Source organism: Triturus cristatus, chromosome 9 (assembly GCF_964204655.1).
Source record: "Triturus cristatus chromosome 9, aTriCri1.1, whole genome shotgun sequence".
In the NCBI taxonomy this organism is placed as follows: Eukaryota; Metazoa; Chordata; class Amphibia; order Caudata; family Salamandridae; genus Triturus; species Triturus cristatus.
In genome coordinates this window covers 1,248,321,382-1,248,348,759 of record NC_140592.1, presented here as the reverse complement: position 1 = coordinate 1,248,348,759, position 27,378 = coordinate 1,248,321,382, and positions in this window count along the sequence as shown.

Below are 27,378 nucleotides of genomic sequence, written 5' to 3'. Positions count from 1 at the left end.
TTTTCGTGTGTTTTTGCATGGGAACGCCTACTCTGCATCTCATTAGGGTTAGTTGGTGGTGTCCACCATGGAGATTCATTTTGGGGCAGTTATCGCGGGAATACTGGCGTTGTCTGTAGTTTGCACCAGCTTGTGAATGGGAGATAAGTCCTTGTGAATATCGCCCAGAGAGTGCAAGATTTCATCAGTATGTAGCAGAGAAAGTGCTATTGTAGAGCAGTGTCATTTGTAGAGCACTTTCCCAACTCCCGATAGGCCCAAAGTGCAGATCTGGCAGCAGTGTTGCTTTGTTCTATTTTCTTAGTGGTCTAAGCACTTTCATACTATCAGGCACTTTTCAAAGAGATGCTGAAAGAAAAAAATCATACATTCTGTCATTGGGTTTTAGCAATCATTCTAGTTAATGCACCACCTGTTCCAAAACCTGTCCACTTTCCAGATCCCAGGTAATTGTTGCCTTAACTAATGCGTGTTCTGGGTGATGTGGGCACCCTTAAACCTTCCTTCTTGAGAGGCTGTTTTGGGGTTAATTTGGACGGAGTCTGGCGACTCGTTCCTGCCCAAGTCCCTGAGTTTGCACCTGCCCAGGTCAGTTCCCTTTCTCTCTGTGCACTTTGCTAGCCCCGTTTTCTATGTTGTTCAATTTGTGTAGACGCAGACCACCAGTCCATAGACTGCAGGTATTGGCTTGTGCAGCCGTGTCTATCCTCACGTCATGAGTATTCGAAGCTCTATGCTTGTTAATGACACAGAGTCAGCCATATGCACACGCCAAAACCCTTCAGCATCTGCCAGACAACACTTACACGCACCTTCAATTACAATCTGGCGCTTTAGCAAACCATCTCTCACTGTTCTTCTCTTCAGATTCACGCAGGGGTAAAGGAATGAAACTATTTAAGAGCATAATGCTGGCCCTGATGCCTGGCATAAAACAACCTCCCCATACAGGTCACATGACAAGCACACGCTGTTCCATCTATGCTCCCCGGAGTAGCTACTACCCGGCAAGTATACTTTGGTGACTTGTTTAAGAGCACAAAGCAATCTAGAAATACAACTTCAAGACAATGCAATCTGCTTTAACCCTGCAGCCCATGAGGCCACAAGGATGGCAACACAGAGATAGGCAGATCTCCCCTGACATAACTTATCCCTGCCTTCTAGAAACGCATAGACTTTACAGAGACACTAATTCGAAGTTGTGATTTAAATTCCAATCCACGCACAGGTCGGAGTTCTGCATTAATTACCGCCCTGTGCAATATTCTCCTGACAGATTTAATTAGAAAATGTCTGAGGAAATCTATCAGGATGAAATGCTAAGACATAAATGCAAAACATGGAGTATTTGGTGGGGAAAAGACTGATTTCAATGTTAGGTTTTAGTCTGAGATACAGAACTCAGGAAAAGATAACGTTGTTGCCCTTAAAATACCCCACACATTGGTAGTGGTAATTACTGTGTGCCCTAACTATCACCCAAAGTCTACATACGTTGGAACTGTGGCCTTATGTTCCAGATCGGACTCCTATGGTGTACATAGCTTACAATACATCAGTCTGTTTCCGGCCACCACAGCCACACATTTTTTCTACCTTCTGTAACCTCATAGGGGCCAGATGTATCAAGATAGTTATTTGTGAATCCCTAGTGCGAATCACAAGGATTCGCAATTAGGGAATCGCAAAATGCCATGTATAAAGGTGTATAGTACACCTTTTGCGATTCCTAGGGGGTCGCAAATGACCTACCTCATGAATATTAATGAGGAAGGTCGCAGTTAGCGACCTCATAGGAATCGCAAAAATCACGGGGATGGTGGTCTGCTGAGATCAACAGACCACCATATCCGTGACTGCTTTTAAATAAAGCAATCTATTTTTTTTGTAAAGCGGCCCCTTTTCCTTAAAGGAAAACGAGATGCTTTACAAAACGAAAACTGAAAAGTTTTTTGTTTCATTTTTAAAGAGCAGACAGTGGTCCTGCTCTTAAAAATGGTTTTAAAAACATTTACAAAGGGAAAGGGGTCCCTTTGAGACCCCTTCCCATTTGCGAATGGGTTACCACCTACTTGAAGTAGGTGGTAACATGCAAATGTTTTGCGACCGCAAATGCGTTCACAAAACATTCATACATATAGATGCGATTCGGTATTAGGAAGGCACGCCCAAAACACCCCCCTTCCTAATACCGAATCGCAAACCCATTTTGCGATTCGGTAACAGGTTACGGAATTGCAAAATTAGGTTTTCTGCATCGGAAAAGCAATTTTGGCGTTCGCAAACGGGCAGATTCTGCGAATCTGCCTGTTGGCGAATGCAAAAATGCTTGATACATCTGCCCCATATACTCTACTAAATCTCCACCTCTGTCCTTACCCTGACAGTACAATGACATGTTATCAAAGAGGAAGGAGTGGGGTGTGGCAAGTGGGTATCTGAGTGCATGTGTTTTCCTGCGGTCACTGCCTCTATCTTTACCCGGACAGTACAATCACATGTTATCAAAGAGGAAGGAGTGGAGCGTGGCAAGTGGGTATCTGAGTGCATGTGTTTTCCTGCGGTCACTGGCTCTGTCTTTACCCGGACAGTACAATCACATGTTATCAAAGAGGAAGGAGTGGGGCGTGGCAAGTGGGTATCTGAGTGCATGTGTTTTCCTGCGGTCACTGGCTCTGTCTTTACCCGGACAGTACAATCACATGTTATCAAAGAGGAAGGAGTGGAGCGTGGCAAGTGGGTATCTGAGTGCATGTGTTTTCCTGCGGTCACTGGCTCTGTCTTTACCCGGACAGTACAATCACATGTTATCAAAGAGGAAGGAGTGGGGCGTGGCAAGTGGGTATCTGAGTGCATGTGTTTTCCTGCGGTCACTGGCTCTGTCTTTACCCGGACAGTACAATCACATGTTATCAAAGAGGAAGGAGTGGAGCGTGGCAAGTGGGTATCTGAGTGCATGTGTTTTCCTGCGGTCACTGGCTCTGTCTTTACCCGGACAGTACAATCACATGTTATCAAAGAGGAAGGAGTGGGGCGTGGCAAGTGGGTATCTGAGTGCATGTGTTTTCCTGCGGTCACTGGCTCTGTCTTTACCCGGACAGTACAATCACATGTTATCAAAGAGGAAGGAGTGAGGCGTGGCATGTGGGCATCTGAGTGGATGTGTTTTCCTGCGGTCACTGGCTCTGTCTTTGCTCTTGCAATTTGATAACATCCCAGAGGACAGCTAATAGATCAGTAAGATCATGCATAGATATTGATGACATACAAAGACCATAAGACTCCCCTGATATGTCAAATGTTCTGCCAGCTACAACCTTGTACATTTGGAAAGATATTTAGACTCCAGTGAATAATCAGGATATCTGCAAGGTCATGAACTCTCCACTCAGGTAGAGGACCATCCACCCTATTTAGAGACCACACCTGCCTAGATGGGATTTCTGTGGTATGAGGTCAGTTGCCACGGCAGCACCCACTTCAGGCCACTGCAGGCACGCGGAGCAGCCACCATTTTCAAAGCAACCACTCTGCAAACATCTTTGTGTTGAGAAACAATAGTCTCAAAGCTGGAGTTTGCTTTCTCAATACAAAACACACACAAGGCCTGGCATGCACAGAGCTGTCTCCTTGTGTCTGGGGGCCATTCTACACTTCCGCTTCCTGTTTCCATAATGTCTTGACTCCTCTAAGCTCCTACTCTATTATTGATTCTTGTATTTGGAATGCACTCTGTCTTTAGCTGTGCAAAATAGAGGACCATAGTATGTTTTTAGGAAGGCTCTTAAAAGCATCTAATTTATTGATTATCTCCACAACTTCTCTAATGATGGTTGTCACTTCGACCGCAAGGTGCCTTTGGGTATTCGCTGCGCTTCATAAGTAGCAGCTCAACTCCTATCTTGCTTGTATAGGTTTTCCATATATAGTTGGCTCCCTCAGACACAAGGCCGTGGTAATTTTAGAAGAGGGTATCCAGCGCCTGGATACATTCACAGGTGACAAGCGGCGCTTTACAAATCCCCCTTACATTACATTACAAGAAGTCAAGTAGGAAGGAAGGGTTGTGGCCCTTGTCCTTTGGTGCTGGAGACTGTCACCTGAGGGATGGTTCAGGTGTCTGGCACATATGGGTAGACTGGGAGGTAGCTCAGCTGTGTGAAGCATGAAGATCTCACTTATGTCTGACCAGAGGCCTACCTCTGCTTCCCAAACTAACCGCCTCTATGACCAGTTCCTCAGAGTGCACTGTAAGAGGAGATGAACAATTTGCTTTACTATATGCCTTGTGCGGGATGGCGTCTATGCAGATGCACAACAGCAGCACTGCCCTTGTGTAGGCCTTCAACAGGGTGTCCTGCCTCTTTGAATTGGTGAAGTTTGGCAGCAAAATGCCAATGAAATCCTACTCTGCTGTCAATCAAGCCTGTGCAAAGCAGCATACGTCTGATACTGGGTATAATAGGTTACACATGCAAAGGTATTGCACAATGAAAACACTACTCTGTGCACTACTTGGTCCAGTGTTACAATGACAAACTGGTAGCCATGTTGTCTGCCTTGTGTCTCTCTCGTGCCCCATTCAAGGGTGTGTCTTCCTCTTCCTCAGCCAGGCTAACATCTATAATTAGTATACACATTTAGGAACAAACACTATAGAGAATATGGCCATGCATCTCCAAGGACTTTTTAATACATTTCTAGCAAATGTTGCATTTTATAATGCGGATTACCTTTACAGGATTTAAAAACAACAGCCATATTTTAGTGGATTTGACACTTTTTAATCTGGGGATCTCAGAACAGAATTGAAAGCAGGCTGTTGTTGTTTTAATATATGTTATTAAAAAGCACTGTTTCTGCATGAATTTGGCCATTGTGCATCACATACTTTATACGTTCTTAGACTTGAAGGAATACTTGTATAATCCGCATACAACACCATTTGCTGTAAACTTATTTCAGGACGCCTACCTTTTATGCCAGTTCTTTAGGCCTGGTGGCTTCCTTGCAATGGTGTAACACAGTCACCTCTGATGCAAACTGCACAATGTGGGTGTTACAATCAAATAATGTAGTCTCGTAGATTACAAAAGATGTCGGTTTATTAGGTTCAAATCAGGTAAAGCCCCACCTGGAGCTGCATCCTGCTGCCCTGCCCTTCCCACTTCAACTGTCCACTCATCCAATCACAGACACTCTCAACATTCCAACCATCCAATGACCTCACTCACTGGCTGAGCAGCAGAGAACACCAAGACCGTGGGGAGAATGCACAAGATAGCAAGAGGCCACAACACATCTCACCCTTTATGAAAACAATAGGAAATTCAGCAGGATGAGAGACGGCAATGGATCACCCCATAAAACGTCCAACAAAACTATAAATGCCACCCCACCGAAATAAACAGAAAAGGTTAAAAACAGTATCTGCATTACTCCAATGCTCCAACGGGATGCAATATGGTAAAAGCCACAGGCAATCAATAACTCCTGCAAAGTCACAATCCGAGAGTGCGGATAACCCAAAAACTGAACACAACTACCCGTTCCCCTCACAACACATACACTTTAGCAGGACCATCCCGTTACTCTCCATAACACAACACTGAAACAGGACCAGTGTTTCTTCCACACTATACTGCATTGGGGTGTAACCACGTACCCCCATCACCATACACTTAAACAGGACACGGGTTTCACCTACCCTCTACTGCATAGGGGTGTCACAACATTGGGCTAAAAACTGCCCCATCATCCTAACCGATAGGAAGGATGGTAACTACCCACCAGGATCAACACATTGCCCCTACATCCTAAACCCCTTAGGAAGGATGGTGTAAATCATACTTCACAACAATGTTACTCAACCCACTCTGCTCCTCCTGCATAGTAAACAGGGCAGAGAAAACATGCACCCATACAACCTTGGGCTAAACACATGCCCCTACACCCTTAACCCCTTAGGAAGGGTAGAGCCTTGGGCTAAACACATGCACCTACACCCTTAACCCGTTAGGAAGGGTGGAGCCTTGGGCTAAACACATGCGCCTACACCCTTAACCCCTTAGGAAGGGTGGTAAAAATCACACTTCACATCAATGTCACTCCGCCAACACGGTCACACTCCAGGACCAACACGTCACAACATAGTCACACTTTAAGACCACCATATCACTGTACACACACTCCCTCCTCTACATGACTGGGAAGAGAATTAAGCATGGCATTAGAAAAATATACTGAGGTAACACATCAAGAAACCCCCACTCCGGTGAGCAACCTCTCACCGGACATCCAGCCCTGAATACTAACAACAAGACCTACCAGAACAGTTCAATTCCTGCCCAGTTGCCACAAACGGATCAGCAGTTGCAGTTCAGCGCCTTCAAAACAGCTCCAGTATGCGCCCCATGCATGTATGAAACTCCCTCCTCTGCTTCAAAGGTGTGGGCCTCCACTGCCCCAAAGTGAGGTAGTCCTGGTGTGATAATCATTCTTCCTCAAAATGTGAAAGTCACTCACCGCTGGACAAAATCCCAGAGAAAATTCAAGAAAGTCTCACCACCATAACAGAGAGCCGCTGTAATCTTCCAAGAAAGCTGAGTGACAACTTCCACTGAAATTTCAAATGCCCCCAGGAAATGGCAGTCAAGCAATCCAGCACTGACATAAGATACCAATTGTACTTTTGCCGTGAGTCAATATACAGGTAAACAATTCCAGATGGACATGTGTGGCTTCACAGCGCCTCGCACTTTGCTCCCCACTCTGCTTTTAGATTTAAACATGTTGGCCAAAAGTCACTCACAGCTCAAACCAGCATCTAAACACAGGTAAAACTCACCAGTCTTACAACATTGCTGAAGTACATCGTGCTCCATCTGCAGTAGAAACCCTTCCTTGGTGATCTCCATGAAGGTTCATGTCATGCGGCCGGTTTACTCATTTCATAACTTGCCACATTATTTGTATCAAAGCGCTGCCTTTTCACTCTCCTACGGCATGACTAGCCAAACCATGAAATATTCTTGTACATACCAACTTCAATCTTGTTGACAACAAAGTCCTTTCAACTCAGCAGCCACCGTCTAGTTCTGCTGCACAATGTACGCTATCCTGTGAAAATGCCCTGGACTGCAGGCTGCCTGGTGTAATCGACACTGGTGGGGCTACCAGGCGCAATCCTTCCTCACAGGCCTCAGTCTCTTTTGTTTTGTAATCCACTTAGTTTCTTCAGCAGGTCCACAAGTTCCTTGTTAGTTTCTTGCCCCTCAAGCGTAGTTTCTTTTCCGCTCATCGCCAGTGTTACAATTAATGTAGTCTCGTAGATTACAAAAGACGTGGGTTTATTAGGTTTAGATCAAGTTACAGGAAAATCAGGTAAAGCCCCACCTGGAGCTGCAACCTGCTGCTCAGCCCTTCTCACTCCAACTCTCCACTCATCCAATCACAAACACTCTCAACATTCCAACCATCCAATGAGCTCACTCACTGGCTGAGCAGCAGGGAACACCAAGACCGTGGGGAGAATGCACAAGATAGCAAGAGCCACAGCAGTGGGGTTCTAACAACAGCTATTTTCTACTGATTTAGCACAGGGCAGATTGCTGCTGCAGAGTAATTGACCAGCAGTAATATTGTCAACTGATTCAACCTCGCTTATTGACTCTACGGAGGAATGCACAATTCATTAGAAATGAAACATCTGAAAACCAGGTGCGTTAACCCACCAAGCTCAATTATACGAGACTTGTTAACACGTGCAGCCTCAAACAAGCATATGTTGCAACATCCTGATGAGCAGACTGAAAACATACCTTTGGACACCAGTCACGCAGAAGGGTCTTTCTGAAAATTGAACGAACAATATTTAATGTGCTCTCTGTTGTTTCACTGAAAGACTTGGTTAAATAAAAAAGGGTTGTCCTCTTAAAATAGTTTTTCAAAAGTTAGTCCTACAGTGCTTTGTACTGAAATCAGTTGAATCTGCTTTTTTAGTTGTCAAAGCATTCATTCCCTTTTTCAAGATCTGTTGGTCATTGCTACTTCCCCTAAAACATATTTGTTGAAATTGCATCGCAATTGACTAGTTTGCTAAAAATGCACAATTTATTAATGTCCTTTCATGAATTGTTTGAAAGGACAGCTCCGCCGCATTGGCTGACATCTTAGTCCTGCCTCCATTGGTTGACATCTTAGCCCCGCCTCCATTGATTGACATCTTAGCCCCGCCTCCATTGGTTGACATCTTAGTCCTGCTTTCATTGGTTGACATCTTAGCCCCGCCTCCATTAGTTGACCTGTCAGTTCCTCCTGTAGTCCTGGCCAAGCTGCGGCATTGCTGTGGAAAGTAAGTATGGGAGAAAGTTTGTAAGAGCCATGAAATCAGGGAGATCTAAGAACAAAAGAGAATGAACAACAAAGCATGCTGAGACCAGGGGACAACCATGGGAAAAGAATGGGGAAGAACTGAGGACTGTAGTATAATAGGCACGGAGCAGCTGTTTCCCTCATGGGAAACAGCTAAAAATGTCCCCCTCTGCGTGTTTCAACGGCTCCCTCACTATCTCACTCTATAACAACGGTACTGTCATGATCCAAGCCAAAGACACCTGTCTCTCTCTCTTTGACCACCTCTTCCCTTCCCTACTCCCCTCCCCTGCGACCGGGCTATCCCTTGACTCTTCATCTAGCTCCACAAATTACTCCCTTTCTCCTCCCCGGACCCTCCCACTCTCCAATAGGCTGCACCCTTGAGAGGCACAGGTCGACCCTCTCCTCTGCCCTCTGCCCCCCCTCCCATTCTTCCCCCCTCACAGTATGCCCCCTCTCTTCACTTCAGCCTTACCTCTAGCTAACACGCTCCTCGTCCATTCTGCACCGTCCCGGCACTCCATTCTCATCTCCTCCCCCTATCCCTTCCGGCCACCCCCCTCTTTAGACCACCTCTCCTCCAGCCTTCTCCCCTAGTTAACTTTCCTTACGTTCCCCTTATTCCCTCCTCCTCTCTGCTTTTCCTCCCCCTCTTCCCCTCACTATGTACCCCGATTTCCCCACAAATACATTCCATCTCTCTCCTTCCCCACACTCCTCCAGCAATGCTGTGCTACCCCCTCTCCCCCCCTGGTAACCCTTTCCCTCCCTCGGACCGAGCAGAACCACTTCCTTTCTTCAACTTCCCTATCTCCCAATCCCCCCCACTCTGCCTGATACCCGCTCCCTTACAGCCACCTCACCTAGCTGCCAGGACCTCTCCAACCCCCTCCCCTCTCTTCCTCCCAAACCTCCTTCATCCCTATGACTCCACACACTCCTCCCCTCTCCTTCCGCCTCACCGCCTCGCTCCTCTTCTATCGCCCCCTAATTTTGTCCTTAATTCCTATCCTTCTTGCAACGCCAACAAAGACAATTCTCCTCCCACCCCTGGTGCACCAACTGTTGCTCTCATCCAAAACCTTTCCCCACCTCTGAACCCTATACCCCTACTCCCCTCCCGTTCCCCCACATCTCCCTGCCTTCCACCGCCAAGTGCACCCCCTCCTGTTTCCATCGAGCCACCCAACATGCCGTGCTCTGCCTTACTCTCTCTGGAAAATAAGCTAGGCTCTCTAATCACCTCCATCTCCCAACTTGAAGCTACCATTTTAGTTTTAAGCTCCAAGATCTCAACTTTTCCATACACCTCAATTCCTTTGGAAAACACTCACCCTCCCACGAGATGCACCTCGCCCCCACACCCCATAATAGCTCAGCATAGCCTGTCCTCTGCATATTCACACAAGCACTCGAATGCCACCCTTCTTCCACTTTCACTTCCCAGTAACCCTGTTATCTACACTATTCCGACCATCTCCTCTGTCAGAACCACTAATCCACCTAAACCCTCCCGAGCACCCTCATATAAGTACAATATCCCCATCACCCCTCATAGCCCAAGTGCCCCCGTCATCAAAACAGTCGCGACAGAGCTGCGCTGTATGCTCCACAACTGCAGATCTGCAATAAAACACAAACTTGAAATCTCCGATACCATCAACTTGCACAATATTGACATGCTCTTCCTCACAGAGACCTGGTTCAACGATACCTCTCACTCTATGTTTGATCTCCTTGTACCCACAGACTATTCTATACTTAGAGATGACAGAATTGACTAAGTTGGGGGAGGTGTTGCAGTCACTTTTGAATGCCTATCTCTTGAGCTTCAATTGCACCACCGCTCACCTCTCAGATTCCATGTTATTTACCATCCGCCTGGTAGCAGCCCTTCGTTTACGGAGGAACTCACGGACTGCATCAGCGACCAATACTCGCAAAGTGACAATCAGATCTTCGTGGGTGACTTCAATGTCCACTGGGGCTCGCCTCAAGACACCTATGCGAATTTGCTGGCCACCTTCCTCTCTGCAAATGATCTTATCCAACACTGCACTGAAACAACACACTCTAAGGGCTCAACCCTGGACCTTGTTATTTCTAAAGCAGGCTTGCTGACCATCGCTACCCCTATTCATGTAGACTGGTCTGACCACCTCCTCATCCCATTCTCTCTTCACCTATCACACTCTATAACTCTTGGCCAGCCTAAGAGGGCTACTTCCTGGTTCCGTGACACTAAAAATATTGACCTCAGTACCCTCTGTGATTCTGCTTTGCCATCACTTCCAAGGCTAGACCCGGATCTAGATGTTAACAAACTCACCTCCCAATGCCTCACAGTCCTTGCAGTCGAAATCAATAATGTCGCTCCTCTCCAAAGCAAAAAGAAAAGGCCCACTCCCTGAGCACCTTGGTTCAACAAATCCCTCTATGAAGAAAGGAAGTACCTAAGAGTCCTTGAGAAACAATGGAGACAAGCGCCCTCCACCGAAAATGTGGCCACGCTTCGTTCAGCAAGATCCAAGTACCACAAGCACATCTTCCTTGGAAAAGCGCCACACTTCAAATCCCTCCTTGACTCAGCCAAAAATAGACCCAAAAAACTATTCGACCTCATCAAGAACCCAAACAGCTCTCCCCCAACCTCCAAATTGGAGGATTCCACAAAGAAAGCAGCAGAATTCGCTATATTCTTTGACGAAAAGGTGAAATCACTTGTAGATCAGGTCATTCATCCTACCCCTACAGAGGAGCGTAAATCCTTAACCATTTGGCAAAACTTTGACCCCATCTCTGATGATGCCCTCCTTAAATGCATCCTCGATACAAAGCCCTCTAACCATTCTCTTGACCCCATCCCTAGTGCCATTGCCATCGACTTCTATACCCATTCTCTTTCCTATTGGACCACTCTGGTCAACCTCTCCCTTAGTCAAGGCTCCCTTCCTGTTTCCTTCAAAACTGGGCAGGTCACCCCTCTGCTTAAAAAACCCACCGCTGATGCAAACGACCTCAACAACTTCCGCCCCATCACTAACCTACCTTTTCTTGCGAAAATCACAGAAAAATGTGTAGCGAAACAACTCTCTCGCCATATCAAGGACATTGATCTTCTTGACACTTTCCAGTCCGGCTTCATTCAAAACTGCAGCACTGAAACAACCCTGCTGCTAGTGATTGATGACGCGCTGCGGATACTCGATTCAGGGGAGTCTAGTCTTCTAATTCTTCTTGACCTTTCTGCAGCCTTTGACACTGTCAATCACAACACTCTCCTTAACACTCTTCAACAGAGAATGGGCATGGAGGGCACTGTGCTTAAATGGTTTGCCTCCTTCCTCTCTGATAGATCCCAAATAATGAAAATAGCGAACAGTTTCATCTCCTTTAGCGGTCAGTCAAGGTGTTCATCAAGGCTCTATACTTGCACCCACACTGTTCAATCTCTTTTTAGAACCGTTGGGAAATCTCCTGAGTAAATCCGGGATCCACTATCATCTATATGCGGACGACACTCAAATCTACCTTAAGGTGGCCTCCTCTCACGATCTCTCCTTCCTAAGCTCTACTCTCGACTTCATTCAAAACTGGATGTTAACTCATCAACTGATCCTGAATCCCTCCAAAACTGAATTCCTCCTCCTCTCCTCCTCACTTTCTCCTCCCCCAGTGAAATCATGGATGGATCAGATTAATCTACTGAACACTAAACCCATCATTGTCGAGAGCGCAAAATCCCTTGGTGTCATACTCGACAAAAAACTCAATCTACTCTCCCACATTGATTCCATTGCAAAGTCTGCTCGATACCAACTGCGCCTTCTTTGGGGGATTTGTCGCTTTTTCCGGGAGCACGACCTTAAAACCCTGGTCCAATCGCTGGTTCTCTCCAGATTGGACTACTGCAATTCTCTTCTTACTGGCCTCCCCAAATCCCACCTGTCCCCCCTGAAGTCTGTTCTCCATTCAGCAGCTCGTTTCTGTTAGAGTCGGGGATCTCTGGTTGGCGCAAGGTTGCCCTTGTGTCAAGCAGGAACCCTCTCCTCCACGTCAGGGCGCAGGATAACCCCTCGCGAATGACCCTTGCTCACCCTCTAGGTGCGTGGCGTGAGCAGCCAAGGCGATTCCTCAGGCGTTGTTGGCTAAGCACTTACAATCGTACACACAGTAAATACATCAATCCCCCCAGAAACGGACACCAGACTTGGATATATATAAAAATACGATTCTTTATGTAAAAATGAGTATATATATCTCAGCAGACTTATCACAAGACCAATAACGTTTTCGCTATGCCACCAGGTTGTAAAGCGGGCAAATGTTCGTTGTTCGTAGCTTCAAATGGATACTTTGTAGTTCTCTTGCCAATGTTACTTGTGGTTCCAGTACTCACAGAGATCGGCTCCTGCGAACGGGGAAATAAGGCGTTGCGGGCCCCGAGCCCGATACTGGAACTTCTTTCGTGATGTGGAGAGTCGGCACAGGTCGGTGCGACTCTCAGCTTGGGAAGTGTTCTTGGGTCCCCAATCAGCAGGTGTGGGCACGTAGGCAGGCGCGGCCAGCGACCCTTTAGCACGGCGGTGCAGGAGGGTCTCCACAGCGGGGGCGGCGCGGCCTGAGGTGTCCGGGGATAGCGAAGCGGGGTCGCAGGGCACGGTTAGTGCAGCTGGGTGACCCGGCGTAGATCACAGTCGTCGGACGGCTTCCGGCGGGAGGGGTGATAGCGCGGTCAGCGCGCTCCAGTAGCAGGCGGTGACAGGGATGCAGGCGGCCTGGCCCGGGAACGAACAGAGAGCGGCTCTGGACGGAGCGGGGCTCTCACGGGTTTGAGGCAGGCGAGCTTCTGAGTGTCACGGCCCTAGGAGGGGCGATGAGGGGCGCAGTCTCTTTTCCAGCGGGATGCCCACACGGCTCGAATTGGAGGATGAGCAAGAAGCACAGAGAACCCACTGGTCCTGGGGTTCAGTTCAGGGGGCAAGCTCAGATCAAGCCCTTGGAGAATGTTCAAGCACAAAGTAGCAAAGTCTTTTCAGTAAGTCTCTTCCTCTCCTTTCTCAGCAAGGCAAGCAGCAGGCCAGCTCCTCCAGCGTCTTCTTCTCCTTCTAGTCGGGCAGAGGTTCTTTGTGGTAAACAGGATTCTGATTTCTTAGGAGCCAGGCTCCTACTTTTATACCATGATTCTTTTGTTCTTTATCGCCAGGGGGCCTAGGCCTGGCTCAGTCCAGTTCTGGAGCACTTTGTTATGGTGACTCTGCTCTTTCCTTTCAGCAGCAGGGCAGAGACATCAGCCGCCCCACAGGGGGTGGCGCCGGCTTTGTGGTGGTAGAGCACAGGTCTATTCACGAGTCAAGGTGTACTCCTCCCACCCATCCAGGTGTCACCTCTCTACCCACCACCTGGCAGCCAACCTGTCTCTGGGGATCCCCCCACCCTGCTCCTTACTGTTGCCAGGCAGAACACACACACACACAGCAGAGGCGGACTGAGATGGTCAGGTCAGTAAATACTAACTTTCTAAAAGTAGCATTTACAAACCCAGGATATTAAAATAAACTTGACTACAAGAAGTATTTTATTATTCTGAGTTCAGGCATACTAAACTTGACACTTCTACCATGCTCTCTGAGTCCACTGGGGTCACAGCGTTGGCGTGATCCCGGCAGCCCAGTCTGGCCTATGGAGAGCAGGTAGCCTTCAATAGTGAAGAACGAAAATGGCTGTAATTCACTACTAAGACATGCCACACACATCAGGGCATGTCCTACCTTATGCCTACAATGCACCCTGCCCGTGGGCCTACCAGAGGGGTGGCTAATATGTAGGTAAGGGAAGGTTCAGGGACTGGCAAGTGGGGGCACTTGCGCAGTCAGCGCGACGGTCCCGGACCGCGCACAGGGTCTGCGGGGGCAGACCCTAGACACACTTTACAAGGCCGCTTCCGTGGGTGGCGCAACCAGCGCTGCAAGCCCACCAGCAGCATTGGCATTCACAAGCCCTGGCACCCCTGGTGCACTTTACTGGGGACTGACAGTGAATCCAATAAACCAATCATGGACATCAATTACAGGTACATTTTACTTCGGGAGCACTTGCACTGCGGCACGGATTAGCCGTGGCGCAGTGCCCTGAGCGGACAACACCAGCAAAACAATCGAGGCACACCATCAAAAAGTGGAAGGGAAACTCACGCCAAGGTGCCAGGTCTAACACGTGTCCCCTCCAGCTGAAATGTGGGGAGAACTACCCTTGCCCAGGGGGTTCCTCGTCACTAAGGCGGAAATACCTGGACAGACCGTCAGCGTTGGCGTGATCTGTACCAGGACGGTGTTCCACCGTAAAGTCCATACCCTGTAGGGAGATGGACCACCTCAACAGCTTCGGGTTTTCACCCCTCATTTGCATCAACCATCTGAGGGGCCTGTGGTCCGTCTGAACCCGGAAGTGAGACCCAAACAAGTAGGGTCTTAGCTTCTTCAGCGCCCAGACCACAGCAAATGCTTTTCGCTCAATTGCACTCCACCTACTTTCCCGTGGAAGTAACCTCCTACTGATGAAGGCTACGGGTTGGTCCCAGCCCTCCTCAGTCATCTGTGAGAGAACAGCCCCTACACCATGCTCTGAAGCGTCTGTCTGTACTAGGAATTCCTTGGAGAAGTCAGGGGCCAAGAGCACGGGCGCCGTGCACATGGCAGTCTTCAGGGTGTCGAAAGCTTTCTGACAGGTGTCAGTCCAAATCACGTTCCTGGGCTGCTTCTTGGAAGTCAGCTCTGTCAAGGGGGCAACGATCGTTCCATAGCCCTTGACAAACCTCCTGTAGTACCCAGTGAGCCCCAGGAAGGCCCTCACTGCGGTCTGCGTCTTGGGGGGTTCCCAAGCCAGGATGGTCTCGATTTTGGGTTGCAAGGGTGCCACCTTGCCACTCCCCACTTGGTGTCCCAAGTACACCACGGAACCCTGCCCGATCTGGCACTTGCTTGCCTTGATCGTGAGGCCTGCTCGGCGCAGAGCCATCAACACTTCCCAGAGGTGGCGCAGGTGTTCGGGCCAGGTGGCACTGAACACCGCGATGTCATCCAGGTAGGCGGCACTGAACGCATCCAGCCCAACCAGTACCTGGTTGACCAACCTCTGAAAGGTGGCAGGGGCATTCTTCATTCCAAATGGCATGACTCGGAACTGGAAGTGCCCATCTGGAGTAGAGAATGCTGACCTCTCTTTGGCCCCTTCGGTCAAGGCGATCTTCCAGTACCCAGACGTTAAATCAAACGTGCTGAGGAACCGGGCAGCCCCCAGCCGATCAATGAGCTCATCAGCTCTGGGGATGGGGTGCGCGTCAGTCTTCGTTACTGAATTGAGTCCTCTGTAGTCCACACAGAACTGGAGTTCAGGTGTGGCTCCCGGCGCAGCAGCTTTGGGGACCAAGACCACGGGGCTGGACCAAGGACTGCTGGAGGACTCAACCACCCCTAGCGCAAGCATTTTGGAGACCTCCTCCTTAATGCAAGCTCTGACCCTGTCAGTTACCCTGTAAGCCTTGTGCTTCACAGGTAAGCTGTCTCCGGTGTCCACATCATGGACGCACCAATCTGTGACACCAGGAACCAGGGAGAATCGGTCGGAAAACTGTCCCAGCAAGTGGCGGCAATCTTCCTGTTGTTCGGGCGTCAGGGTGGGTGAGAGGTTAACTCCATCCACTGACCCATCTTTCTCAGAGGCCACTAAGAGGTCAGGAAGAGGCTCGGTCTCCTCTTCCATTCCATCATCAGTGGCCAGCAGCATGCCCACTTCGGTCCTCTCTAAGTGGGGCTTAAGGCGGTTAACATGTAGGACCCTCAAAGGGTTCCTGGGAGACTGCATGTCCACCAAGTAGGTGATAGGACTTTTGCGCTCCACAACCTCAAATGGACCTGTCCACTTATCCTGAAGTGCACAAGGCTCCACTGGGGCCAAGACCCACACCTTTTGTCCAGGTTGAAGCTCTACCAGAGTGGCATTCCGGTCGTACCACCGCTTCATCTCCTCCTGGCTGGCTTCCAGATTTGCCTCAGCAAGTTGCCTGAAACGCCGAGTCTGGTTTCGGAAGGCCAGCATGTAACTATATACATTCTGGGGAGGTTTCCTGGGAGATTGCTCCCAGCCTTCCTTTACCAAACTCAGAGGTCCTCTTACCGGGTGACCATACAGAAGCTCAAAGGGGCTGAACCCTAGAGACTTCTGCGGCACCTCTCGGTAAGCGAAAGCAGGCATGGCAAGAGGACGTCCCACTTACGCCTCATTGGACCGTCCAGGCCCATGATCATGCCTTTGAGGGTTTGGTTGAATCTCTCAACCAACCCATTTCCTTGGGGGTGGTAAGGAGTGGTGAACTTGTAAGTTACCCCACACTCCTTCCACAGGGATTTCATATATGTGGATATGAAATTGGTCCCCCTGTCGCTCACCACCTCTAGAGGGAATCCCACTCGGGAGAAAATTCCCATCAGTGCCCGTCCCACCACGGGGGCCGTCACTGTCCTCAGAGGGATGGCTTCAGGGTACCGGGTGGCATGGTCCACCAAGACCAGGATGAACCTGTTGCCCAGGGCTGTCTTGGGGTCCAGAGGCCCCACAATATCAATACCCACTCGTTGGAATGGCGTACCGACCACAGGGAAAGGTTGCAGAGGAGCCTTGTGCTTCCCTCCGCTCTTACCACTTGCCTGGCAAGTCTGACAGGTTCTGCAGTAGGAATCTGAATTCTTATGCATTTGGGGCCAGTAAAAGTGGGTGACAAGCCTGTCATAGGTCTTGTCCATCCCCAAATGTCCTGCTAAAGGCACATCGTGAGCCAGCCCCAGTAGGAAGGTTCTGAACTTCTGGGGTACCACCAGCACACGGGCTGACCCAGGTTCAGCAGCCTTAGGCTCGGAATACAGGAGGTCACTCTCCCAGTACACGTAGTGTGTTTTGGCCTGAACACCGTTGGCCTGGTCTGCAGCCTGTTGCCGCATACCCACGAGAGAAGGGCATTCTTTCTGCTCCCTGCAGAATTCCTCCCTGGAGGGACCTCCTTCTTGCTGCCAATGGGTCAGCTCAGGCAGGTCTCCCAGTTCGGCAATCTGTTCCCCGGTAGGCTCCAGAGCATCCCCCTCAGGGTCTACTTCCTCCTGGGCCGTGGGAACTTCGGGGGCCGGTTTCCCGCGCCTCCTGCGCCTTCTCCCTAAGGCCGGTTCCTGGACCTCTCCCTCAGGCTCCAGGACCCTCTCAACACCCCTACTGGCTGCCATGGACCGGGTGGTCACGCACGCCCAGTCGGGTAGACCCACCATCCTCAGATGCGTGGTCTTCTCCACCTTTTCCCAAGGGGAACTCTCCAGGTCGTTCCCTAGCAGACAGTCTACAGGCATGTCAGTTCTCACAGCGACTTGTAGAGTACCAGAGACCTCCCCCCACTCAAAGGGAACTTGAGCCATTGGACAACGACTCTCTACGTTGTCAGCATTGACAACCCTACAGTAGGCATTGGGTACAATTTGCTCTTGAGACACCAGGTGTTGCCTCACCGAGGTCACGCTGGCTCCCGTATCTCTAAGAGCCTCAACCTTCTTTCCATTGATGGTCACCACCTGCCCATATTTCTTAGTGTTAGAGGGCAGGTAGGTTACAGGGACCATCTCACTGTCTCCTAGCGAGACTAGGGTCATCTGCCCGGGACCCCCACCCTCCTGGACTGCTACCTCCTCCCCAAAGTTAACACTAGCTACTTGCCGGGGTGGAGCACCAGTGGGTGCGGTCTTACCAAACAGGCGACACTTAGGATCAGAGGCAATGTGACCCGGGTCACCACACCTATAACAATTGAAGGGCCCCTTTGGAACAGGTCTACCTGTCGGGGCCCCGTTCTGCTGCGGGGGTGGGGGAGGCTGAGAACCCTTCTGCTGGTTCCCTTCGGAATTACTTTGGGGGCCTTTTTGGAACCCCTTCTGTTTACCCTTGTCCCCCCCACTCTTCTGCTGGGGACCCTGCCCACCTTTGGCGGAGTCTCCCACTTGACCCTTGTGGACCCTGGTGCTGAGCCAGCGGTCCGCCTCCTCAGCAAGCTTCCTCGGGTTGGACAGCTTGCTATCTATCAGGTGCTTGCGTAGCTCAGGAAAACATTGACTGGACAAGTGCTCCCATGCAATTAAATCAAGCAGCCCTTGATAATCATTCACTTTGCTACCCTTCACCCAACCATCCAGCGCTCTGCAGAAAAAGGTCACATATTCCACATACGTACTCTCAGGGATCTTCTTGGTCTCCCTGAACCTCTGTCTATATAGCTCAGGAGTTAACCCATACCTGGTCATTAAAGCTTCCTTCATATGGGGGTATGAGGTCTGGACCTCTAAGGGCAAATCTAACAGTGTGTCCCGCCCTTCCGCAAGGAACCTTCCCCACAACCCCGCTCCCCAGTCTTTCTCAGGGACCCGGTGTGAGGACATGGCCACCTCGTAGGCTCTAAACCACTGCCCTATGTCATCCTTTCTAAAATACTCCTTTACTACATCTTTGGGGATGTACACCTTGGACTCTACCTGCGCTGGTGGAGCGCTGCCACCAGAAGGAGCGGTGTCCAAACTTTTCGCCTTCAGCTCCAACTCCTTCAATCTTATATCATGATCCATTTGGCGTTGTTGTGCCTTCAGGGCCAACTTCTGCTTTTCCATTTCCATTTGTCCGGCCAACTTTGCCATCTCCATTGCATGCGCCCTGTCGGCTGCCCTGTCTGCCAGCTCCTCTGGCGACCGGACTCTGCTGGGCTCCTCAAGGTTGTCGGGTGGAACGATGTCCCCCGCATTCCGTGGGTCTCGTGACTCCTTCCAGGCTCTCAGCGCCTTGAGGTACTGGTTCTTCTTCCTGAATCCAGCATGGGGAACTCTGAATTTTACACTGTAGCCTTTCAATTGCTCCGTTGTGTAACCTTCCAGTCTCTCCCAATCCACCTCATCTATTCCAGAAATCACGGAGAGCGCTCTTCCAGCAGAGAGTGAGCCAGGCATGGTTGCAGTAATGGCAGATGTCTCAACAAAGTTCAACAATTAAAAACCTGTGGCTGCGTTATTTGGTCTGCTCTCACTATCTGGTGATTAATAATTCACTGTATGCAGATTACAAGTGCAAATCCGAAATCCCAACCGCCTCCAACAATGTTAGAGTCGGGGATCTCTGGTTGGCGCAAGGTTGCCCTTGTGTCAAGCAGGAACCCTCTCCTCCACGTCAGGGCGCAGGATAACCCCTCGCGAATGACCCTTGCTCACCCTCTAGGTGCGTGGCGTGAGCAGCCAAGTCGATTCCTCAGGCGTTGTTGGCTAAGCACTTACAATCGTACACACAGTAAATACATCAATCCCCCCAGAAACGGACACCAGACTTGGATATATATAAAAATACGATTCTTTATGTAAAAATGAGTATATATATCTCAGCAGACTTATCACAAGACCAATAACGTTTTCGCTATGCCACCAGGTTGTAAAGCGGGCAAATGTTCGTTGTTCGTAGCTTCAAATGGATACTTTGTAGTTCTCTTGCCAATGTTACTTGTGGTTCCAGTACTCACAGAGATCGGCTCCTGCGAACGGGGAAATAAGGCGTTGCGGGCCCCGAGCCCGATACTGGAACTTCTTTCGTGATGTGGAGAGTCGGCACAGGTCGGTGCGACTCTCAGCTTGGGAAGTGTTCTTGGGTCCCCAATCAGCAGGTGTGGGCACGTAGGCAGGCGCGGCCAGCGACCCTTTAGCACGGCGGTGCAGGAGGGTCTCCACAGCGGGGGCGGCGCGGCCTGAGGTGTCCGGGGATAGCGAAGCGGGGTCGCAGGGCACGGTTAGTGCAGCTGGGTGACCCGGCATAGATCACAGTCGTCGGACGGCTTCCGGCGGGAGGGGTGATAGCGCGGTCAGCGCGCTCCAGTAGCAGGCGGTGACAGGGATGCAGGCGGCCTGGCCCGGGAACAGAGAGCGGCTCTGGACGGAGCGGGGCTCTCACGGGTTTGAGGCAGGCGAGCTTCTGAGTGTCACGGCCCTAGGAGGGGCGATGAGGGGCGCAGTCTCTTTTCCAGCGGGATGCCCACACGGCTCGAATTGGAGGATGAGCAAGAAGCACAGAGAACCCACTGGTCCTGGGGTTCAGTTCAGGGGGCAAGCTCAGATCAAGCCCTTGGAGAATGTTCAAGCACAAAGTAGCAAAGTCTTTTCAGTAAGTCTCTTCCTCTCCTTTCTCAGCAAGGCAAGCAGCAGGCCAGCTCCTCCAGCGTCTTCTTCTCCTTCTAGTCGGGCAGAGGTTCTTTGTGGTAAACAGGATTCTGATTTCTTAGGAGCCAGGCTCCTACTTTTATACCATGATTCTTTTGTTCTTTAGCGCCAGGGGGCCTAGGCCTGGCTCAGTCCAGTTCTGGAGCACTTTGTTATGGTGACTCTGCTCTTTCCTTTCAGCAGCAGGGCAGAGACATCAGCCGCCCCACAGGGGGTGGCGCCGGCTTTGTGGTGGTAGAGCACAGGTCTATTCACGAGTCAAGGTGTACTCCTCCCACCCATCCAGGTGTCACCTCTCTACCCACCACCTGGCAGCCAACCTGTCTCTGGGGATCCCCCCACCCTGCTCCTTACTGTTGCCAGGCAGAACACACACACACACAGCAGAGGCGGACTGAGATGGTCAGGTCAGTAAATACTAACTTTCTAAAAGTAGCATTTACAAACCCAGGATATTAAAATAAACTTGACTACAAGAAGTATTTTATTATTCTGAGTTCAGGCATACTAAACTTGACACTTCTACCATGCTCTCTGAGTCCACTGGGGTCACAGCGTTGGCGTGATCCCGGCAGCCCAGTCTGGCCTATGGAGAGCAGGTAGCCTTCAATAGTGAAGAACGAAAATGGCTGTAATTCACTACTAAGACATGCCACACACATCAGGGCATGTCCTACCTTATGCCTACAATGCACCCTGCCCGTGGGCCTACCAGAGGGGTGGCTAATATGTAGGTAAGGGAAGGTTCAGGGACTGGCAAGTGGGGGCACTTGCGCAGTCAGCGCGACGGTCCCGGACCGCACACAGGGTCTGCGGGGGCAGACCCTAGACACACTTTACAAGGCCGTTTCCGTGGGTGGCGCAACCAGCGCTGCAAGCCCACCAGCAGCATTGGCATTCACAAGCCCTGGCACCCCTGGTGCACTTCACTGGGGACTGACAGTGAATCCAATAAACCAATCATGGACATCAATTACAGGTACATTTTACTTCGGGAGCACTTGCACTGCGGCACGGATTAGCCGTGGCGCAGTGCCCTGAGCGGACAACACCAGCAAAACAATCGAGGCACACCATCAAAAAGTGGAAGGGAATCTCACGCCAAGGTGCCAGGTCTAACAGTTTCATATATGGGGCCAAAAGAAGCGACCACATCACACCCATTTTATCCACCCTCCGTTGGCTTCCCATAGAGGCAAGATCTATCTACAAGACTGCCTGTATCACCCACAAAGCCTTGCAATCCTCCTCCCCTGGCTACCTGGCGGATAAACTGAAACTCTCAGGAGGCTCCATACCTTCACGTAATGCAGAAAATGTATTGCTTGAACCTCCCACTTTCAAGAAGGAAAGATCGATGGCCCAATCCTTTTCAGGCAACGCGGTGAGAATCTGAAACTCACTTCCGCCTCAGCTCCGGACCACCACCTCTTCCCAGGCCTTCAAATCTGACCTCAAAGCTCTCCTCCTTCAAAGACACTTCCAAATGTAATTCACGCCCTCTATTTTCTGAAGGAAGTCCTTCCATTATAGGAAATTCGGTTCTCCTTCCCAGTGTGTTTTTGTGTTTTGAGTGTCTGCCATTTAGTGCAGTATTATACCTCTACTTGTACTTTGTACTCTTTTGTAACATGCACATATGTCACCTTTCCTTTTGTAACGTAGCGTTTGCTACCTCTTGTAATTTTTTTGCTTGTGATACATGCACCACGGCCACCACTGCCTCATGTAACGTAACCTTTGTTTTAGTGTTTTGAGTGTCTGCCATTTATTGCAATTTTTTACCTATACGTGTACTTTGTATGCTCTTGTAACCTGCACACGTCACTTTTTCCTTTTGTAACGTATCGTTTGCTCCCTCTTGTATTTTGTTTGCTCTTGATACTTGCACAATTGTAACTGCCTCATGTAACGTAACGTTTGCTTTTCTAACATGCTCACTTGTATTTTTTCTCCTTATGTATCATTACTGTTCCCATTGTGAAGCGCTCTGACACCTTCGGGTAAAGTCTGCGCTATATAAAAACGCATTAAATAAAATAAAAAGAACATGGTTTGTAGAAAAAGTGAAAACAGACTGTTGAACAAGGAGGGCTCTAGAGGAAAGGCAATAAAAAAAAGTTTCACATAGGTAGGGGAAGGTTAGAGGATGAAGGAGGCAAGCATTGTATAGAAAGAGAGGGACAGAAGCCCAGGTGTGGGGGTGAGAAAATAAAAACAAGAAAAGAAAAAAAAAACAAAGACAGCAGGAGGAAAGGACAATGCATGAGCCAAGTGGGGAAGAGGAAATGAAGAGTGAAAATGAAAGAGAAGAGGAGAAAAAGAAACAAAGAGGGTGACAGGGACGCAGAGAGGAGTGAGAGCAAGATACTGAAAACCAGAGACAGGAAGACAGAGACGATAAAGAGACAGGGAAACACACAGAAGCAGCATGGGGAGAGTAAATAGAGACCGCGCTAGAGCTTTTAACAGGCATTGAGGAAGCTGCAGCACTCCAAGAGTCATAGCGCCTCGATGCGTTGCACTCACAGCATGAGCTTGGCACAGCTCCAACAGGCCCGGCTTAGAACTGTCACCTCGTGATCTGGGAGCTTTATGAGACTGCTAACAGACCGACACAAGATGCCTTGTAGAGCGTGAGAGAGAATTACTAATGTAACCCTTCCAAAGCTACGGGTTTCCAAAGCCAATTCTAAAGCATGGGCTTTAATGGGGACAGGAAAGGTGAACATTAGCTTATCAACTTCATTGCCTGGAAAATCCTCTCTAAATGCAGATGTGAACTTTGCAAGCTTTTCAGGTAATTACCCCTGTTACCGCCGATGATCGTTCACACTTCAGTGGGGCAGGTGGGGGCAGGCGCGTGCTCTCACGGAGTCAGGTTAGGCATTGGAAGACGCCTCGTTGGAAGGCCCCTGATGCTGTGGCGCTCAGAAGCCAGGTGCTTAGAAATGAGCAGTCAGAGGGAACAGCGAGGTCAGGGGGCAGGTTACCATGACTGCTGGGGCGCCATCTTGGAATACAAAGATGTGGCATGGTGGATACGGACCCTGACGTAAATTCACTCTCAAGTTCTTCAGGCCCACACTGTTTCAAAAGAAATATTGGTGCCCAACAGGAAGACCTCTTAGTAAATAATGATATGGCTTTAATTCACCGGAACCAGTATCTTAAAACACCAAGCTGCACCTCCCTTATGAGATGTTCGCAGGAACGCCCCTCCCTGCTCAGCTGAAGAGCTGAATTCACTTCCTGGATTGGTTTGTGCATCCATAATGCCGACCCTAGAAACAGTGGGACCTTCGGCACACTGAGAGGGACCTAGGACTAGTACCCCAAAGCCCAGGTCCGAAGGCTGAGTTGCCCTGTCACAAGAAGCTTTGGGGGGTTTCATGTATGGCCGGCCTGGCACAGAAGGTGTATTTGAGGAGCAACAGTGCCTGATTTCGAGTTTGGCAACAGGGCACTGCACCACAACTTCAGACAGCTGGCAGACAGCTGGCGTGAGTCTCTTTCCAGTGTGTAGACCACGTCTCTCCTGTGCATCATCCCCTGAGGGGGCTCCTCCTCGGACAGGTGGGTCTTTAATTCGATCAATGGGTATTCAAAGTGGCAAACTTTTTTCTCTACACCTCTGTAGAGAGCCACACAGACTCTCTCTAACAATGTTGCGACTTCACTCGCATTCATACACCCCTCGGGCGGGCTCGTCCCGAGGGGATAAATAAACGTGGGCGGAGGCCGCACGGGGTCTTCCGGCCTAGAGCGATATACGGGTGTCCCTGTGTCCTTTATTGAGCTTCCAGACAGTAACTGCAACATAGGCCCCGCCGCGCTACAGTTGCGACGAGGCCGGTTGCACCCTCGCGTGTGCATTTGCCCTTCCTTCTTTCTCTCCGGAGCATGCAGAGCCCACCCGCAATGCTGACGCTCCTGCCGATTACCTGATCGCTGGAGGAGGATCGCGGTGCCCACCCGCATGCTGACCTCCGCTGCTCGTCTCGCCGACAGTGCTGCGCTCGCCCACGCGCCTCCCTCGGTATCGGGAGCTTGTTCAGCCGGCGGCGCTCAAGCGCGCTGTGGGGGGGTAAGTGGCTGGCCCTGAGCGCTTCATCGGTGTTCCGCTCTGGTGGTTGTCACCCCCCCTGCTCTGGGGTCCACGTGGTTGCTCTGCCTCGCGCTGGCTCCCGACTCATATCCTGGAGGGGGCCTTAGAAGAGCTGTCCATCTCCAGCCCACCAGTAAATGAAAATAAAACAAAACAAAAAAAAAGGGAGAAGCAGGGATTTTGCCGTGATTCAAGAATAACAATATAGAAGAAGGAAGGGTGACCCTGCAAGGGAAGTCAAGTGGGGGTAAAAGTTGACCCGGACAAACAAGCATTGGCAACACCCCAAAAGCACGCGAAAAGGCCTACAAAGTCGACGAAGAAGCCACACCTGTGCACCGACATGCCCAGGCCTGGCCACGATGAGCACCGTACCTGCCGCTGGCGTGGCCACACAGCAAACTGGTGGGCACAATCCAGACGCCGGCAACAACCCACCACCGCCTGTGGTCACCCGTACCGCAGTCGCAACGCTACCACCATTCCGTGAGACCTCGGATCCCGCCGCTGCTGCGCCAAGGTGGAAAGCGTGGGTAGGGCGATTAAATCATTACTTCAAAGGGACTCGTGAAACCGATGGGACAGTAAAGCGATCCCTACTCATCTATTATGGAGGGGCTGAGATTTACGACCTGTTTGACACGTTCCCCAACACAGGGAACGATGATGACTACGACGCGGCGGTCGCTGCGCTAAACAGACATTTCGACCCACAGCTCAACCCAGACTTCGAGAAATTCAAGTTCTGGAGGGCGTGGCAGACCGACACCGAATCGGTTGAAATGTTCTACGCGCGACTGAGACGGCTGGCCAGCACGTGCCCCTTCACAGACCAAAGAGAGGAAATCAGGGATCAGATCATCTTAGGCTGCCGTTCCAAGCTCCTGCGAAAGTTGATCCTCCGACAGCCAGGGATTTCGCTGGACGAGATCCTGGTACTTGCGTGCTCTCATGAGTTGTCGGACGCCCGGGCAGAAGAGATGGAAGCGGCCGTACACACACCCGTGGCCACACGATCGGTGTCCAGGACCCCGGCCATCAAGGAAGAAAAGGTGGAAGCCATTCAGAGGCGTCCCGCTGCACCTCGCCAGGCGTCCAAGCCCGCACCAGGAGGGTCGTGTGGGTACTGTGGCGAAGATCACCCGGCAACGGCCGTCTGCGGGGCGAAAGGAAAAGTGTGCTCCCGCTGCGGAAGGATGAATCACTATGCAAGAGTGTGCCGTGGCGGGCGATTTAGGCAGCCGTCGTCGAGACCCAGGTTCGGGCCACAGCAAGTTTGCCAGATCTCGCACGTTGACCCGCCGCCAAGCTCGGAACACCAGCCACAGGCGCGACCCCCGATATATGAAGACGAAGATGACGAGGTGTTCGTGTTATCCTACGTCAGCCGGAGAGGCTCCAGGCGAAGGCCGCCGCCCATGTCCACGGTCTCAGTAGAAGGCACGGAGGTACAAGCCCTCATTGACAGAGAGGCGTCTGTCAATGTGATGGACTCTGATTAGTATGACCGCCTGTCGCCGCGACCCCCCTTGACGCCGTCCAAGGCGCGAATATACACGTATGGAGGAACGGACCCTCTTCCTCTCTGTGGCGTCATTAGTGCCACCATCGCGAGCGGGGGCTACTGGACCGAGACACAGTTCCATGTCACGGAAGGCAAGAAAGGAACCCTGCTCAGCTGTCACACTGCGGAGAACTTAGGTCTTGTGTTCTTTGCTAACCAGGTTCATGACTCACATGCAGATACCATACTGAAGGAGTTCCCAACACTCTTCACCGGCCTGGGGAAACTCAAGGGCAAGAAATTCAAGTTGCATATAGATCCGTCGGTACGACCGGTGGCCCTCAGGCATCGGAGGGTGCCCTTCAACCTACGCCCTCAAGTGGAAGAGGAGCTGCGAAAGCTCCAAGAGCTTGACGTCATCGAAAAGGTCTCCGGCCCCACTCCCTGGGTGTCCCCGCTGGTCGTGGCTCCCAAGCCCAAACAACCGGGGGCCATCAGACTCTGTGTCGACAAAATGCGGCTGCCCAATACAGCGGTGAAGAGGGAGCGGCACATCACCCCCACGATGGACGACATCGTGGTGGACCTCAACGGGGCGAAGCTAGACCTAAATGCCGGCTGCCACCAGCTGGAACTGGACCCGGGGAGCCGATACATCACCACCTTTTCGACTCATGTTGGCCTCCAGAGGTACAAAAGGCTCAGCTTCGGAGTATCTTCAGCTGCAGAGGTCTTTCAAAACGCCATCCGCGAAACACTGTCAGGGCCGAAAGGAGTGATTAACCTCAGTGATGACATCCTGGTATTCTCCACCACGCTCGAGGAACATCGCTCCCACCTCCGGGCCACGCTCAAGAGGCTGGCGCAATGTGGACTGACGCTGCACAGCACAAAGCCAAGTGCTCCTTCTATCAAGACAGCGTAGACTTCTTTGGGTACACGTTCACTCGTGAAGGACTCCTGGTAGACCCAAAGAAGGCTGAAGCCATCCGGGCGGCACACACACCTCAAAGTCCCACCGAAGTGAGGAGTTTTCTTGGAATGGCCACCTACTGCGGACGGTTTATCCCCAATCTTGCAGCCATGTCAGAGCCGCTACGCGCCCTCAC